At 43.9% G+C, this 12,980-nt stretch overlaps 1 protein-coding gene across 2 annotated transcripts in view; it reads right to left on the bottom strand.

Moving 5' to 3' along the window:
- Nucleotides 1–11,967, bottom strand: part of SUPT5H (SPT5 homolog, DSIF elongation factor subunit) — a 166,015-nt gene extending 154,048 nt beyond the window's left edge. Inside the window, exon 1 of one of the 2 annotated variants that reach the window (XM_085625192.1) lies at nucleotides 11,311–11,967. The gene's annotated coding sequence lies outside the window, so the exon portion shown is untranslated. The remainder of the gene's footprint in view (nucleotides 1–11,310) is intronic. The other variant, XM_085625191.1, reaches the window with a different exon arrangement.
- Between the last annotated feature and the right edge of the window lie 1,013 nt (nucleotides 11,968–12,980).

The raw sequence follows: 12,980 nt of genomic DNA, 5'->3' as shown, positions 1-12,980 counted from the left end.
TCTTATGCATGTTGTATTGAAAACCCCCATTTCCTGTTTTTTTCTTTCCTTTTTTATTCTGGATAGATACAAATAGGTAAAACTTAAAACTTGGTTAGAAATGTAGGGGTGGACGGGGGTAATAGAGCTAAATAAACAAAATAAAAAATACATACCCCTGTTTGGGGAACGGCACACAGTTGCACTTTTTGCTGGTTTGTACAAAAACCAAGCATAAATGATGTAAATGGCTAGTTCCACTGTTTAAGCGGTTTGCAATAAAGACTTGCCACAAAGCACTTTGCTTTAGAATGGACACCTCTGTGATATATAGGTCTGTGGCAAGCTATATTTGGTCTGCCTCGATTGTAACAAGAAGGGAATTGAAAGTCTTGCCTCATGTTTTTGAGTAACTATACCAGTATTGTTTATGTATGTTCACATGTGTATTCTAATTTTCTTTGCCAGTTATAATGAACTACTACCAAATCAAGATCGGGTCATGTTCTATTAATTGCAAGAATGTTTAGTATGCCAATATTAGCACGTTTTATATTATTAACCTCGATCCGTTTTTGGATTGTATACCCTTAAACAATTAAAATGCAAATCTAGCTTAAATTCCACCTGTAAACAGGATATTTAATGTGCTGAATGAAGTGATTTTAAAATTTTAGAAATGTTCATAATGTGTGTGTATTAACATAGGCCGCTCTACATAGACCCTTACCAATAAAGCTGTGAGGATTTTGTCTTGAAAGAAAGAAAAAAAAAAATACATACCCCCTATACCTTCCAAACTAATCAGATCAAGCATCCAGAAATTCCAGACTTTTTATTAATTTATTGACTGCCCTAACCCCTTACCATACCCATGAGGATGTGAAGGCAACAATTTCTTAACCCAGTCTTCAAATACTGGAGGCCTAGATGATTTGTAATTTGCTGTAATAATAGACCAACATTATAAAAATGTGTTTAATTTGGGATTCGACAAGTATGTGCCGAGAGCATCCCGAAGATCGGTAGCACTTGGCATGTTACTGGCAAAGAGCAGAATTGCTATGCGATGAATGAAGGGTCCATTGCCCACATTATCGGAGTGGTGCATTGACCTGTCTTACTTCAATACACAGTCGGACAATTACAATGCCCTCATGCTCATACACAGCAGACCACGGAATATATGCGGACCTTATCAGGCATATCACAAGGCAGCTGATGAAGGGGAGAGAGGGCCGAGGCAGGGGAAGGCTAATACCGGGGTGTGGCATATAGGCACTTCTGACTGGATGGAACCTCAGGTGCCGTGGGTGTGCCCAGAGGAGCAACATTCAAGGGTACTGCGCAGATACTATGTGATCATTGTTAGTTATCTTGTTTTAAAATGTATGGCTCGTTGAGATTGTTGGAGGTACTCCACTGACATATGCTTAAATTATCTTACTCAATAATGCTTGGAATGTATTTTCTCTCTCCACGATTCTCTCTCCCACTAATGAGTGACATGATGGTATAACATGGCTAATGTATTGTGTATATGGGCATAAAAAGAAAAATACAGTTAAAAAAAAAGTGTTCCAATTTGAACATTAAATATGCTTCTTTTATCAAGAGAACAGGCAAACATGGCTATGACTTGGATAAAAGCAGTAACTGAATTAATTGGGATACAGTTATAAAGATTTTCTGTCAGAATTCCTTCAACTAAGGACAACACCAGATCATAAGTAACCAATATCCTAATTTAGGCGCTGTGGCTGCAGGTTGATAACTACTTTGTGTAAGAATGTAGGTGTCCATTTGTTAAACAATACAGGTGGCATATGTTGGTACCTAAAAATATGGAAATTCATATTATTGGTGCATTCCCACAATTCTTCGGTTATGAACATTATGTTCTACCTAGCCCATTTATTATTAACAATCACATCAAAGAAATTAGCCTAACAGTAGTACTATAACAAGCATTTGCAATGCATCGGTCTCGCCTTTGGGACCTTATATGTATTTAACAATGCAGCATATTAGCCTGGGTGCTGGAATAGTTACTATTCTTTAATATGGAGGGAAAGTAAGCACGAAACTGCGTGACACGCCTGGTATGGGAACATTTGGAGAGAAATAAGCTCTGTGAATGTGTGTGTAAGTGAAAACTGAGAGAATGGAGAGACAAAGAAGGAAGGAGAAAGAAGGGTGCGCGTTTGTGTGCGAGTGAGAAAGTGTGTGACAGAGAGAAAGAAATTACGAACAAGAAATAGAGAGAGAGTGAGAGTGTGTGTGGAGAGAGAGAGAGAGAGAAGGGGGCAGAGGCTATGCAACACATAGGAAGGGACAGACAACATCTGAAGTCGGACAGCTATGACTGCTCTTCCTTGGCTCCGCCCACCCAAGGAGAAGTAACCCTCGGCACGGACAGACAGCTGCTGCGGTCATAAGCCCACTGCAGTCCTGCTCGGGACACCCAGGCAAGCACCGTTACAGCAATGAACAGTCTGGTTTGACTCTATACCAACTACAAGCACTGATAGCCTCTGATGTAATACACACATGACCCCAGCATCACGACAATGTTTGTGCATTTTATTTCACCCATCTAAGATGGTAAAAAAAAGTATGGGAAAGCAGATTATCAAGCAGGCCAGTAGCAAGCAAAGAAAGAGTAAGTGTGTCTGAAAGCAAAGAATGTGGGCGGGGGGATGAAATAGCTGCCAATGAGCAGCGACGAACAAGAACAGACAGATGACTGGCATAATTTTATGTACACCAAAAAACGCTGAGTGCACGGGAAAAGATGACGGTAAGCAACAGATGAGCGGAAGTGGGACAGCAATATGGAGTAGAAGGAGGGAGTAACAGATACTGAAGGTCAAAGACAATACAAGCTATGTTAACGCAGGCTTTTAAAAGCGATCCTTTGAAAACAAAACATCAAAACAAAAATTAAACGGTGAGATCGGCAATTGTCCAAACACTCCGCTCTGACTTGTGTTGCCTGGCTGAGCTGCTAAGGCAAGGTCCGCTTTAAGGCACAGTCTGCTTTCACTTTCGTCCTTCGCGAAAGCTATCTTGTCTTAATGGGGCCATGTGCTTGAAACACATGGCCCCATAAAGATAAGAAAACTTTTACCACAAACGTAAACCAAGCGAGCCAGTCCAACTGGGACGGCTCTAAAAGAGAAAACTGTACGTCACTGGAAGCTCTTTTCCAATGGCTGGCCACCGTTTAGCATAAACGATGACGCCAGCCAATGGAAAAGAGGGGCGGGGCTTAAACCCCGCTAGTAAAATCTACCCTAACTCATTAAATCTCGTCAGCGAGACTGCGCATGTCTACGCAGCCTACGCCAGGCGAGACCTAAAAAAGGAGCCCTTGTACCCTTCCTAATGACAATACAGACACTGCTTGGAGCTAAACATTCATGTCAATGCATAGCTGTGTTACAGAAGGTGGCTACAGAAACACAAACTGCTAAGAATGGCACCGAAATCAGCACCAACATTTACAGCTTTATGTACCCCTGGGCGCAGCATTCCGCTTTAAGACTGCACAAAGAACATTAAAAAAATCACCAGGCTTTTGCAGTTTCAATATGCACTTCCATATGGTGAACTTAGTGTACAATGCGTTACTTATATATATCAACCGGGATAAATCAAACCACAAGACGACCTCCGCCAAGAAGCTGGAACAATACGTTTTTTGCAGCTGGGTGGAGGCCTCGCAGCACTATGTGCTTTTCTGAAAACATCTTTCGCCAGACCGCCCACAGCCAGAATAAACTCAGCAGCAACACAGGTAGGAGGGGCCAGAAAATATAATGAAAAAAACTACACTGGCTACCACCAGAGGTCAGAAAAATAACCTTCGAAATACCATGCAACACATCTAAAGAACTAAACCCGTGCAAGCAGTCTAGTGACGTAGCAAGAGTACCACGAGCCCAAATCCAAATAGAGATTATAGGCCGCTCTGCTGCTGATTGGGTGGTGCTGGGCTGTCCCAGAATGCGGGAACAGAGAAAGAGACCCACAGCACAACGTGCCCCGGTATCACTGCACCTGAACCTGACTATCTGAGAGAAAAATGGACTACAGTGTCAGGTTCACGCACAACAAGAAGCACAAGCATTGGCATAGACAATAGGTCTCGCCTTTGGGACCTTAGAAGTGTTTAGCTAGAGATATTGACTTTGCCTATGTTTTTAAGCTGTGCTGTACATCAGTTTACAGGATGCTTAAAAGTTATAATAAATAAGTGTTCAAAGCATTTTTGATACCTTATATATGACCAAGAAAGCATGACGTACAAGTAAAAGACCATATTAAAAAAGTATTACCCATAAATAATGCCTTGATTTAATTTTGTCCTTTGAATGCTGGCAACTTGTTTCTGCATGTGCTAATGCTTGCTTGGTATGGGGTTTTTTTGTTATGGGGGGTATAAATAACAAAAGGCTGAATCTTGGGAAATAGTATTTGTGTAACAGTTAGTGAGATAGTTAGTGAGTTAGTCAGTCAGTTAATTAATGAGAGAGATAGTGAGTTAGTTAGTGAGTGAGAGAGTTAGTAAGGAGTTAGATAGTGAGAGAGAGAGTCTATGAGAGAGAGAGAGAGAGTCTATGAGAGAGAGAGAGAGTCTATGAGAGAGAGAGAGAGTCTATGAGAGAGAGAGAGAGTCTATGAGAGAGAGAGAGAGTCTATGAGAGAGAGAGAGAGAGAGAGAGAGAGAGAGAGAGAGAGAGTCTATGAGAGAGAGAGAGAGAGAGAGAGAGAGAGAGAGTCTATGAGAGAGAGAGAGAGAGAGAGAGAGAGAGTCTATGAGAGAGAGAGAGAGAGAGACAGAGAGAGAGAGAGAGACAGAGACAGAGAGACAGAGACAGAGAGACAGAGAGAGAGAGACAGAGAGAGAGAGACAGAGACAGAGAGACAGAGAGACAGAGAGAGAGAGACAGAGAGAGACAGAGAGAGAGACAGAGAGAGAGACAGAGAGAGAGACAGAGAGAGAGACAGAGAGAGAGACAGAGAGAGTTTTGTAGACTTGGGTGGCGGGGGAGAAGCTGTGATCTCACTAAAAGAAACACCAACTACCGGCAACGGACACCAGGGCAAATTAAGCAGTGGTTAAAGCAAAGAGAAGTTTCTGGCACTAGACTGCAAAGCACACTTGCATTTGAAGAATTCATTACAAAGTGGATGCGGGGAAGGTGGACTGTAATATAAATGTAAAGCCTCTGTGTGGTTTTGTATAGCATCCCTTTAGAACGACGCAGACTTGTATGTATACTGGAACAAAGGTACATTTTTTGGCTTGACACGTTTAATCCCAGTGACTGCGGACCTCAACTGCAACTGGTCTGGAAACCACATCGTCTTCTGCGGCAAGTGCAGCTTATGTAATTGACGGACATATCTTTGAAACTGACGCAGGTTATCATGTAGCCGGCCAGAAAGGACGCACACGGGACGCCAGCCACATTGTGGTGTGGAGTGGAATGGAATTATGTGGGTTGGATTGAAATTTTTAGTTGTGGAATTGTGTGGCGTGTAGTGGCTTTGAGTAGTGGAATGATGTGGCATGGTGTGCAGTGAAATTATGTGGATAGTATTTATATGGTATTGAGTGTACTGAAATTATGTATAGTGGGATTGTTACGGAATGTAATTAGGTCATTCGGTATTTTGTGTTGTGATATGTAGTGGAGTTTAATTATGTTGAGTGCTGTTGAATTTTGTGGCATGAAGTGGAATGGATGCAGGCGTTGTGTTGTGTAAGTGAATTGAGTTGAATTATGTGGTGTGGAGCTGAATTATGTAACGTGGAACTGTGATATTGAGTGCAATTATGCTGATGGGAATTACGTGGCGTGGAGTGTATTTATATTGAATGTTGCTATGTGACAGAGTGGTTTTATGAGTGGTATATTTATGTGGTATTGATTTGGGTATAATTATGTGGTTTTGACTATCTGTCGTCCATCAAATTCTGGTGTCCTCTCATTAACTATTATATGCTTTAAACGACCTATTTGCACATTCTGCTGCTATCTGTTCAAGTTATCACCAATACAAACATGTTAAACAAATCACAGGGTGTAGTAAAAACAACTGTAACGTGAGACATGGAAACTGAAGGCTCTCTCCTATCACCAACATGTGTGATAAACAAATTCCCACAGAGAAGACCTAGAAGTAATCGCCACACCAAAGAACTTCAGTTTACGCCTCAATGTGAAATTTGCTGATGAGTGCGAGATTTCATAGAGGTGAATGGGCCTGTCTCAGATGTCAGAAAAGGTGAGTTTATCATCATCGCTACAAAAACAACTCTTGGCAAAGCCAATATATCTTGCCCCTGGACCCTATCAGCTTTGCTAACGTTTTGAGATCTGCGGAACAGCATCCCAGATGCTGTGCAGCACTGCTTTAAAAAAATTAAAAAAGGAGGACGAAGAGGCATACGCTGTCGGCTGTGTATTTTACAGGAGCAAGCCCCAAGCACGCATGCACCAACGGAATGAGAAGCACTTTTTTCAAAATAGATTTTGTTTGCCGGTCCCAGTTGAAGAAAAATAAAAGAAAACAGTAACACTGGAGGGGAGAGCAACAGGAAGTGGGGGTTGTGAGGGATCACAGAGAGCAGGTGGGTGAATCAATATGAGGGCACAGGTGGGAGAAGGAACATGGGGTGAAAAGGGATAAAGTTATAGGGAGAGATGCTGCACTGGCGGTATTGTGCAAGAGGGGTGGCGATTAAGTGCCTTGGGATGGGTGAAGCGTGCAGGTTAAAGGAGGAGAATCGTGTGCACATTGAGAGCTTAACAGGAAAGGGTGGGGATGATATCTGGCTTAGGGCTACAGCTGCCGCTTTTGGAACCGGATTGGAGTCCCGATGTTGGTTTAAAACACTGTGATCCTGGGCAATTCACTTAATCTTCCCGCGCCTAAAGCAAAGTTAACGTGCCCTTGTATAATGTAAGTGTTGATCTTATAAAGCACTCCAAATCCTTCCGGTTGAGTTCAGGCTATATAAAAACTGTGAGAAAGTAGTAAACATCACCAGAAAACAGACTAAAAACACAGAATAGTTTGACATTCAGATGGCACTTGCCTTGAAACATCTGCTCTCTAATTAGGCACTCATACCTGTATGTGACTTAGAAGTTGCCTTCGAAAGCGTGCGCAACAAGTCACTCCAGCTCTAGGCTAACAATAAAATACAACTATGATCGAGTTTTGGTATCGTGCCGACCCCTCGGCTCCTGATCACGCACTGCACTCCTGCTGACAATGAATATTAAGCGGCCACCAGAGTTTGTATGTAGCACATGGCTCCTCCGGCCACGCTGGAGGAGCCATGTGGTCTCTGGCTCCTTGTGCACCATGCTTACCTGAGCTGAAGCTGCAGGGCCCAGGATGGGAAAGAGCGCTCCGTAAAAGCCCCAAACCACTGCAACTTTCTGGAAAAGAGGACTAGCTTCGGTGGGAGGGGGCTTTAATTGCTCATGCTCTGGAGTCAGGGCTTCCTCGGGTAGGGGGCGGGGTAGTACTGGTCTGCTTTCCTGGCCGGTGTTTTTGCTCTGGAGCACATGAGGCTGGAGGAGCAGGAGAGCAGAAGCTGGTGCTAGCGAGTGAAAGTGGAAAGCTGCAGAGAGTCTCTTGCCTCCACCTCCTTCATGTACATTGGCAACAGGGTGTGGGCAGGGTCTCGGTCTCAGCTCTTCTCGTTGTTAATAAAAAATGAAACGAGAATGTGTGTGTTAAAAAAAAATGCAGCCAGCGGAGAACGTTTGTTTTGGAGGCAAGACAAAGTGATCACTAGTGAGATTCTCACAAAATAATAACATGCACATATGCTTCCTAATGCGTTTTAAAGAACAAACCTGAGGGACTAAAAGAAAATAGCGGAACACGAAGCAGAGCAAGTGAAAGAAAATTATTTTAAAACAAGCACTAGACCCCGAACATGACCCCGCGGCAACCAGCAGCTACAAGCAGATGCCTTCAGTGACCTGCTTACAAAATAAACAAGTACTAAAGACACAAGCAGGAAACAATAATAACAAGGAACGAGGGGGGTGGCACACAGAGGGCGGGTGGCAGTGCGGGAGGGGTGGGACGGACACAGACATGCATCGAGCACTGCTGCAATCATGAAGCATTGCAGTAAACACAAACAAGCATTGGCCGTGAAAGTGACACGACCGCGCGAATAAACAAGCCGAGGTGACAAGAAGGGCTGGGCGAGAAGGGAGGGGGGAATGCAAGAATCAGAGGAGCCTGATTAAAGCTGACGAAAAGGGAGGGGGAGAAGGGAGGAGGGAGTGCGAGCAGCAGCTGTGCACACCATCGTGCACTCAAGCTTTAGGCCTGCCAAATCATGTGGGTAGCACTTTTGAAAACCCACTTACAAAATGTCTCAAAGAGACAGCTTGCGCGGTCTCAGCGAGACCTAAAAATGTATACCAATAAGATATGCCTTTAATCACAGGCAAAAATAACATCTGGAGAATCTCAGCCTAATCATCTAGGTTACAGAGCACGGTCTTGTCAACAGTGATTACCAGTTTAATAAAAGACATTCAAAACCACCTCAACAGCCCCCTTGCTCCACAAAGAATTGCCTTGGCTTCTAATCATAGATCAAAACAAAGTTATATAACAGACAGGCCTGCAAAGTACCATGTTTCACAGCACATGGGGTTATTTTAACACATTTTAGTGTGCTTCCTTGCATTCCCACGCTAAAATGCTTTTATCACGTATATTTTGCTCCTCTGAGCATTGCGTGAGGAGCTATGCTTTCAGTGTGGCTTGAGCACAGCTATCGCTCGTTTGGTTAATCTTTATGTGATATGAGCCAGGCCCAGAGAAGAGGTGACAGTGGTTGCCCTGGAAAACTCCTCTAGGTTCAGTTTGTTACAATTTATGTGCACTGTTCCTGGTACGCACCTCCAGAAACAATGATCAAAGTGTCTCTCAAGACACACACACACACACAATCTCTGAGCAGAATGCCAATCTCGAGAGAAAGCTTTGAATTTGGCACTGCTCCCAGAAGCAATTCTCCGCCAAGCACTCTGTGCCACAAGGCCCAGCAAGTTCCATGCACTCTCACTGCTCTGTCCAGACCTCCGACCTAGGGTCGGACAGACCTATAGAGAAATCTGACAGTGCCAAAAGGACTTTTCTGACAGGTGAATGCATGGGCTATTTTTTTCACTATTTCTGGGCATGTCTTAGACAGGCGGGACGGTTTTTATAGTTGATTTCCCAAATATTACCACAAACAAAGCCTGCAGCAAGCACAAATGCATTCAGCCTACCCATTCCTTGAAAAACACCTATACAGCATGTCTGCACAAGTTCAAAATTCCCCCGATTTGTAAATGTGGTCACTTGTTTAGCAGTCGGATTCACTAAAAGGAGACTCTTATCTTGGTTCTCAGGCCTATTTTCTGTCCCAGTCCAACACTGCTCCAGTTTGAGTCTTTGGCCAAGATTATCAAAACAGTCACGGAAAACAGTGCAGCAGCCGAAAATGCTATGCTACGTTGCGTGACAAGGAGGGAGCAGGAGAGCCCCAAATCTACAGGTATGTATGGCTCTTTCCTCCCCTCTCCCTACCACTGGCATAGAGTTTAGCTGCTGTGCGCCAGGCACACACCTTGGTGCCATACTGCAAGGGTGTGTGCCTGCATCTACCATAGGTTTTGTATTGAAAGGGTACCCTTCCAAGGTCAAAATACTATGCTTAGACACACTTTACACTTTTTCCTACTTTGTATGTGCGCTGCACAACACACAAGCAAAGTCAGAAAAGAAAGGAGAAATAAAAACATTTCTCCTTTTAATGCCTTCTTTCAAATGGCGTTAACTTTTGGAGCTTAACACGGGCGGCTACTATTGTTTGTAGATGGGGATTTACATCAAAAGGCATGGGTGGTTGCATGAGAAGGCCCATGTAACACCCATGTAACTCTCGCTTGACGCAAAGTAACGCAAAGCAGTGCTTTGCGTTACTTTCAGAGAACTTTCAAGCGCAAAACAAGTTTTGCACTGGAAAGTAAATTAGGGTGAAAAAAATTGTGCTCGTTAGCGTCACTTTTGTGACGCTAACCCAGCGCAAAATGTTTGTATATCTACCCCGGAGTCTGAAAGAGCACTCACACAGCAGCATCTAGGCAGGGGCAAGCAGGATTATAGTCTGAAATACACCTGCGCAGATCGCTTTCTCAATGCTTAAACTATTCAATCCATGCGAGGGATGCAGCCCTTTGGTTCTTTACTTTGTTTCAATTCAACGGATGACTCTTAAAAGGTGAACTGAGTTGCTTCCAAATATCTGTGCAAGTTCACATTGTGTTTGGGTGTGCATAATGGAGCATGACTGAAAACTCGATTTAGGATTGGATTAGCGGCTAGTCATTTATAATTCGCAGTCAAATATTCTCATAATTTGATCATTTTCAGTTCTAATTACTCACAGTATAATCCGTGTTACTACTCATTGATTTGCTACTGCTAGCAAGCATCAGCAAAAGGTCTGGGCTAGCAAGGAATAGCAATGGGTCTGGTTAGTTTTAGGCATATGCTCATTGTTATTTGATTCGTCTCGAGACAGTAACAGAAAATATGCAGTCACTCAAATACTGGTTATTGCTCTTATTTAATTGTGAGAACGCGTCACTCAAAGTATCTTGTTTGACAGTAGAATGCCACTCATGTACACTGAAATCATAAAAATGCAACACATAAGGATAATGAAAACGTGGCAGTTGTGAACTGAACAATCCACTTCCTTGCCACGGCTAATTTCTAAGGAGGTCAATGAGAATATGGAAGAATAGTCAACCCATCTGGTATGGGAACTGATTAACGAAATATTCAAGGAAAGAAACAAAAGCTGGGCCCTATTTTTGAAAAAAAATATATCAATAGCTTCTTGTGGTCTACATTTATGGACTCCGAAGAGCACCTTACCATTTTCCGGTTTAAATGTAGTGTGGCTAATCAGGTGCGGAGTCGCGGACACTGGCTGAGACCCCTGAAGTTATGTGGGCTGTAAATTTATCTGCCACGAATAATCCAGGAGAAACGAAAACAGAAGAGGGAGGCCGGCCTCATGTAGTGTGGAATCTGAACACCAAACAAGGGGGTGCAGAACGCCCTGCACTTCATGCAGCCGCTCACAGTGCAGGATCGGGGCGCGCTTCAGTGTGGGTCAGAAATTCAAGTCTCCGCTCCCGTTGAATCAAGTACGTGGGACCTACATAAGACCCCCAGTCCATCCTCCCTTACTAACATAGGAACCTGTGGCACAGGACGTACCTGCTGCGATCGCCGCCTTCCGTCAGAAGACGGGCTCCCCACTCGTCACTGGAAGACTTTTGACAGTCCCTATTGAGCGGCGTCCCGGCCTCAGAGAACTGGAAGTCCCCGAATATGCATGCAGACGTTACAGTCCTTCTGTCTTCCGCCCAGACGAGAGCCACCCGGCCAGCACAACACTACGTTAGGAGCGCGTCACTTCCTGTGGTCTCTTTTAGAGTTCCTGCCGGTGCACTTAGGCTTTGCTGAGTGGACTAAGGACGACGAGAACCACCCGGACATTACCGCGGGTCAAGTCTGCGTCACTTGCCGTGGTCAGCTCAGTGTTCATTATGTTTACAACTTCTTTTAGATGCGCGTTTCCTAAATACGCCTATCATCTTTTTTCCTCCTTACTAATACCTCGGTAGAAATCTGGAAGGCAGTTTTTGCAGATCTATGTCAGGACAAGCAGCCCGGGGGCAGAGGATTATGCCTTCTGTTTTTTATTTGAAACTCAGCAGCCATTTAAATATCAATAAAAGTATATGCCGCTGACCGCGGTCCCCGCAGGGGGCCACTCGGCGGTCGGCGCCTTAGTGGCCCCGGGGCCCCGGTCACCCCTCCCCACTCCATACTTCGGGGGGGGCGGGGGCAAGGTTCCTGATTGTGCCCCCCTCCGTGTCAGGGGCCGGAAGTGACGCGAAAGGCGCGTCACTTCCGGGCCCAGGTGTGAGGGGAAGGCTATTTAGCCTTCCCCCACCCTCACTGGCGACCTCTTTGTCGCCCACCTCGCCAAAATACGATAAACTACAAATCCCACGAATCTTCAGTACAGTGTGTCATAAAACATCTCAACAAAATAGCCAATCATAACATGTTGCACATAAAGGCATTATATGACAGCACCAGAGTAAGTAAGTAAATGCTTTATTGTATAGTTAATAAAAACCATTACAAAATGTAAATATGACGATATGTTAAAACACAGAAAATTTACACTACCGTTCATATGATAAAAACTAAAAAAAATGAAGATAAAACAGATGTCTTTCTACTATAAAAATAACATGTTCCAAGTTCAGCAATTTGCTAATGCTTTTTGCTTTTTCTCAAACTGTTCAATGAATTTGATTGCTCTGCAGATGAATTGTGGGTCTACTGTACATAGGGTTTGTATGACAGCGGACCGACATGTACGTATTCCATACTCCTTGAATTTGTTTTTCAACCAATTCCGACGTTCCTGTATAAGCGCCGGGCATATACAAATCAGGTGGATGAAATCTTGCCTTGCTGCGCCACATAACCCGCACCCTTCACTTTCTTGGGGCTTCCACTTTGGTTGCTCAGTGTTAGTTGGCAGATTGCCCAGCCTTATGTTAAGGTATTTGCGTTTGATAAAAGGCGAAAAAGCAAGGTCCAAGAAAAGCGCCGGGATTAGTTTTTTGTAGGAATGGATTGTCATCCAGGCATGTGACCGGCGGCTAAAAGCTGTTTTGTCGTCCAGCAATGAGTGTTTCATGGCTGCCTTCCTGACCAACTGTTTGAATGAGGGTACTGGGAGCTTAGATTCCCAGAGGCTGGCCAGATTTGTTGACTCTATTGATGTTTTGAAGTACTTGGCATGATTTAAGTTTGGATTTTTGGAGATAGTTTCCCACATAGCTCGATAGAGCATGATCTCTTGA

This window comes from Triturus cristatus, chromosome 9, assembly GCF_964204655.1.
Source record: "Triturus cristatus chromosome 9, aTriCri1.1, whole genome shotgun sequence".
In the NCBI taxonomy this organism is placed as follows: Eukaryota; Metazoa; Chordata; class Amphibia; order Caudata; family Salamandridae; genus Triturus; species Triturus cristatus.
The sequence above is the reverse complement of the archived record's forward strand: the minus strand, read 5'-3'. Positions and strand labels throughout refer to the sequence as shown.